We start from the raw sequence: 5,821 nt of genomic DNA, 5'->3' as shown, positions 1-5,821 counted from the left end.
TAACAGCTGCAGACACCATTAGGCAACACGATGTGCTTTGAACATTTTTAAGTGCTCTAAAGGCCTATTAGAAAATCAGTATTTTTACCATTATGACAGAGGAGGGAGTAGATTATTTTAGTAAGTAGAACTACCACTACAGTAGGGAAAAGATACCTAGGATAAGACATTAGAAGGTAGAAAATGAGCAAGGGAGGCCTCTGCCTTTAAGAAGTTGTTTCAATGGTAAAAATTTCACAAATGGGACAATGAATTGAGATAGTATGTTTAAAGTGTGCAGAAACAAAAAGAAACCAGCTGAATCATTCTTTATGAGGTAAGCCTTTTGCTGAATTTAAATTAGTAAATAGAATGCTCAGAGTTTCACAGAGCAGTCCCTCATCATCCTGTGTATTTCTGAGATGTTTCCATACAAGTAAAAAATGTAGTTAATACGACTGAATGGAAAATAAATACACGGCGTGATCTATTGCTAAGTGCTGATGGAGGCACTGTGTTTCTGATGCTCATTTGACACTATGACAGACTCTTAAGTGGGTATTTAAGTAGGATTCAGCCAAGGCTAGGTTACTAGTATTTTAAAATATATTAATTGAGAATTTTGCAAAACAATGTCTGCAAATTGGGTGGTTCATCTAAATCAGTAATATTGTGCAGTATTTAACTATTAAAGCTGTCTCATCTAGATCAATTCTCCATGTTATGCCCCCTTTTCACTCCCATTACAGCAATCGAGTTTTACTTGCAAAAAATAGTTCAGCAGCACATGCCAAATTTGAAAGATGCTGGTAAAAGTGTTGAGAAATGAAAAGGCATTGACTGAGTACTATATATTCAATATTGCAATTACACACAGACATATTTCACACCTATTCCACCAAAGGAAGAAATAAAATCACGTGGCTTCTATAGCCAGTTGTGACTGCAGATCTGTTAACGCATTATTTTAAAAAATAGTGATACATGTTCAATAAAAAACACATTCCTAGAAAGTGAATTTTGCTAAGGTAGGCACCATGAAATAAGGTAGGTTTTGTGTGATAATCGAGTCACTAATATATAAAGCACTTGTTTTACAGAAATACTCTACAGATGCAACATATTGATGCAATTTGCTAGTCAAGTACCTTTGTCATTTTAAAATATATTCATTTTCCAATCAATTTTTTTTCATTGAGGACCCTTTTGAACTAATTTACAATTCATATGAATGAAAAGACTAAAACTGAATACATTTTCTCCTTGTGATAATTTGTTCAATATCTTTACAGATGACAACACCTTTACAGATGACTTTGCAGCTCAAGATTCCTTTTTGCCCAAGACATTTGAAGTTTCTTAGATAAGTCTTTCTCAAAATATCCTCTTACATATCCCTATGGTTAATTGTTTTCAAGATCTCCTTCTACTTTTAAAAGCAGCAAGTAGTTGATAATGGATACTACTAATCCTCAACCTGAAGTGCTACATTATTAAGCTTTTTTCTGTGCGTATACCTGACCATGAAACAGTGACGTGCCCATATACATAATAATTTAACTGTCAAGTAAAGGCTCTTTTTCCAGTTACACTGCATTTAAAGAGACATCAGAGGTTACAAATCAATACTTTTTGTAGCACTGATCATTATTTGAAGCAAATAAATCCTCGTAATAACATCAAGAAAGGAAAGTCCTCCAGATATCAGTTTTCATGAAAAACATGATTTAAGGCTGCTGAAATATTTCCATCACTACTATAGCACAGAAATAGTTTAACTAATTAATTGATACATAGGTATCAGGTATTACTTTTACCACATAATATGTTTTTATTTTCTTATTTTCTGCTGCAGTTCAATAAGGCTTCAACAGTGAGGTTCTGCTAATTATAACAGGGAAAAAAGCCAAAAGAAAAACAACTGCTATATTTACAGAGGGATATTTTGAAGTCCAATTATAATAAAAATCCAAAAAGCATCCATTAAACAGTTCCAATGCTCCAAACAGATCTGACACTGCGGCACTTGAAATAGAATCTCCTTACACGATTTTTTTTTTTAAATTGTAAAATAAGCCGTGGCTTCAGAGTCGGTTTATACAAAGTGACAACTCAAACAATTCTGAAATGTTGCTAGTTAGAGGGGGGAAAGACCCCCTCAAAACCATTGTCACTATGGTAATTATTTCACAATGCCTGATGTTAAATGGGCAGTCCTGTGGCCTAAGAAGCAGCTGAATCCTGCATTGTCCTTGCATGATAAAAAGATTTGAAAGTCTGAAAAGCAGAGGAACGGAATCTCACAGCTTCTTAGACTTCACTCTGAAAGGGCCATTGTAACATCATCATAAATCCTGGGCTCCCCAGGCACTTGACAACTAAAGCAGTGGACAATAGAATTCTTGTGTTGAACAAAACACGCCTTGTCTGCCAAAGGGTTTATCTGCTTCATTTACAAATGTCTTTCGTTGTACCAAAATAATTCCCTATTAGAAGAACTATTAGGAACAGAACTAAATAAATATTCACAGCTTCGTAGTCTGTTTGGCAAAACAAGTAAACTAATACAATCAAGGAGCATGCAAAATATGAGATTTAAATCAAGGAAACCCAAACAACGCCAAACCTCTATGTTCCTCTCTTTATTTTCCTCTTTTCCTGATTGCAGAGAATTACACTAAATACACATTTATCTCTATAAAGAGGACCTTCATATATTACACTTACTAAAGAAGATGAAAAATATAAGAAATCTGGAAACATTTCAGATTGGAGCAAAATTGTATCCAATGTGATTTTAAAGGTGAATATTTTCAGAAGAGCAATTACAGAAATAAACTTGGGAACATATCTGAGAGTTTAATGTAATAGAGACAAAATACTTACAAATCATAAAAGTATTTATACTGTTGATTTATAACTATATATGCTTAGGCCCTTGTTCCTGAGAGATACCAAAGCATTAGGAATCAATTTCTGAAAAGAAATGTTCGCCAGACTATGGCAACTTTTTCCAAGTCCAAGGAAAATTCTGGCAGCCATCACAGAAACGAGTGAAACTAAAATATTCCAGATATTATATAAATGTAACTTCAAAAAGTGTTTTTAACATAGTCAGAATTCCACTGCATCAGGTTTTCAAATAAACAGTTGCTTGATTACAATTTACTAGAAAAGTGGAAACAATTTATACCTCAGACAATTGTTAAGGAAAAAGCCTACCAATCTAAAGTATTGCACAATAAAACAATACTACCCTAATCAAAGTGCCAGAAAATCTGTACAGCTGAACTGAAACCTAAAGAAGCTGAATTCCTTGACTGAATTACTGATCAGAAACTACTTATTCAAGTCCAATATGGAAATGATGTTTTCACACAGCCCAGGCAAACGGGCTGAGTGACTCAATAGCTTTTTTCCCCCCTAATTATTACAAGCCTATAAAACATACATGTATTTCTAGTCTGCATATTAAATGGATATTCAAGCAGGAAAATTAAAAATTCAGAATGCATGCAATAAACATCAATTCTGACAATATGCAAAAAAGTGTCTAACAACATTTGAAATAAAAACAACACAGGGAAATGTACTAATCAATATAATAATCAGAGGAAAAAGGCCTGAATTTAAACCTCCCACATGCCAGCTCAGTATCTCTATTTTTTGGGTGCACCATTTTTTCTCCACCTCTCCTCAGTGAATAACAGTTCTAAAGACATAGGTATAAGATGTAACTTAAACTTGACTTCTTGTATGCCACTTTCTGCTGGTTGCTAATCTATGCTATGCTATGCACAGAATAGCAATAGAAACTCCCCTCCCTCTTGAAGGTATATATATATAAATTTGCATGAAGTTATTATGGTCATTTAGGCAATTTGCAATTTGTCTTCAACAAAATCTGTTTTCTGCCAGCTTTCATAGTTTTATTCTAGCTCCTACTACATGACACACAACCACACCATATTTTTACATAGTCAGCAGTCTCTGTTTAGGTATAAAAAAAATGGATCTGCACTGAAGTTTAAAGTCTTAGTGCAAAATCAGCATTTAACTCTGCTAGAGAATATATATCGGGGTGTCTTGACTAGGAGAATAGTGTCCTTGGCTATATATAAATTGCTCCTGCAAGGTATTATCTTAGCATCTAAATAAGCTTATGCTTGGGATGACCTTCCAGGCAGCTAAGTCAAGTAATGCGAATCCCCACATGCAGCAACCAATATAGCATCCTAAAATAATTGAGGTGGAAAGGGTCCTCCAGAGATCATCTAGTCCAACTCCACCACTGAAAGAAGCACCAATTTCAAAGTTACTTTAGGTCATTAAGGCTGCCACCTCATTCATGTTAACAGCTGAAATTAGCACCATGACCAAGGTGTCTCTGTGTGGACACTAAAGCTTTTAGGGCTTACCATCTTATGCTGAATGACGGTCACATGAAAAGTTACAGAACAAAACAGGCTGTTTCTCTTCTGAACTATTCTGGAAATATTTTCCCTTGGTGTTCCCATCCCTTCACCATGCTTTTGAGTGCTGACTAACATTCAGCAGGTTGCAATGCCACAAGCAGGGAACTGGTGAGCCTGACTGTGTCCAAACACTGTGCATGGAAAAGTATCGTCAGCTGTCCTGAATACTCAGCTGTTAGACGTGAAGGCCACGGACAATGTCAGAAATTCACAAATCAAAATGCAGAACTGTTGTATGCTCTCAGGAGAGACAAAAATACTACTTAATAATTTGCAGAATATTATCAGACTGCAGACTAAAGCCCAAATCCCGTCTGTCCAAGGCCAAATTAAATAGCAGGAAGGAAAAAGGTTCATGTGGGCTCACAAGGAACAAATTAGCCCTCCTTAAAAAAAACTCCTTACAAATCACATGTGTGCTCAAGCCCTGTGCTCACCCAATGCAATATGACGTTATCAGGTTTTTCTTGCTTTTGGGTCACAAAAGCCTGAAGGTAGATGATAGGCCCTTGAGGATAAAGTCTGTATTAATTAGCTTCATGCTGCTCCAGTCCCATCCTATCCAGGTACTAAGGATAAAAGTGGGTTGGGAGGCTTGAAGGCAGGTATGTTCTGTCATTTTAAATATCAGAAATCAAGTCCTCCATTTCAATGTTTTCAACTTCTCAGAGTTTCTTCTAAAAACTGAATTTGGAATAAGAGGATCCATAGCAAGTAGATACAAACTTTTTATACAGACATGCCTACATAGATACATATGCATATAAATAAATCTTAATAAATTTTTTCTATACCATTTTTTACTGTGCAAACAAATCTTTGTGTACCACACTATAGAATTTGAACCCCTTGCATTTGGAAAAAGGCTTTGTTTGTCCTCTAAAAGCTTAACTTTTTATATTTGCTGTCTAACAGATAAACGTATGTTCTTGAACCAGTACCAGTAATGTTCATATATATTCTCTCATGCACAAACATATTATACATACAAAGCATATAAAACCATTACTACCATTGCAAGAGCCATAAAGAATTGCTCTAAAGCCTTCTAAGTCCTGCTGGAAGTCATGATAGTCAAGAGACTATTTGAGTAGGATCATCAAAACATTTTTATGGCAACATTTTCCTGCAGATTTTTTTTCTTGTTTGTTCCCTCCCCTTGCCATTTTCATTTTCATATTCTTTGGGGCTTTTCTTCCACTAAACACAAATGGCCAGATCCTTCCTCTAATGCAAAGCTATAGCAAAGACTGTCTTCAATATTTTGGCAGTCTATCTTATCTTTCTCTGCTGCCAATGTCAGTAGGCTGTTCTCTATTTCTTTCCTCTGGGTTTTTTCTGCTCTCTTTTATCAATCTCCTCTAGTG

This window comes from Chaetura pelagica, unplaced genomic scaffold (assembly GCF_000747805.2).
Source record: "Chaetura pelagica isolate M959 unplaced genomic scaffold, ChaPel_1.0 scaffold139, whole genome shotgun sequence".
Lineage (NCBI taxonomy): Eukaryota > Metazoa > Chordata > Aves > Apodiformes > Apodidae > Chaetura > Chaetura pelagica.
The sequence above is the reverse complement of the archived record's forward strand: the minus strand, read 5'-3'. Positions refer to the sequence as shown.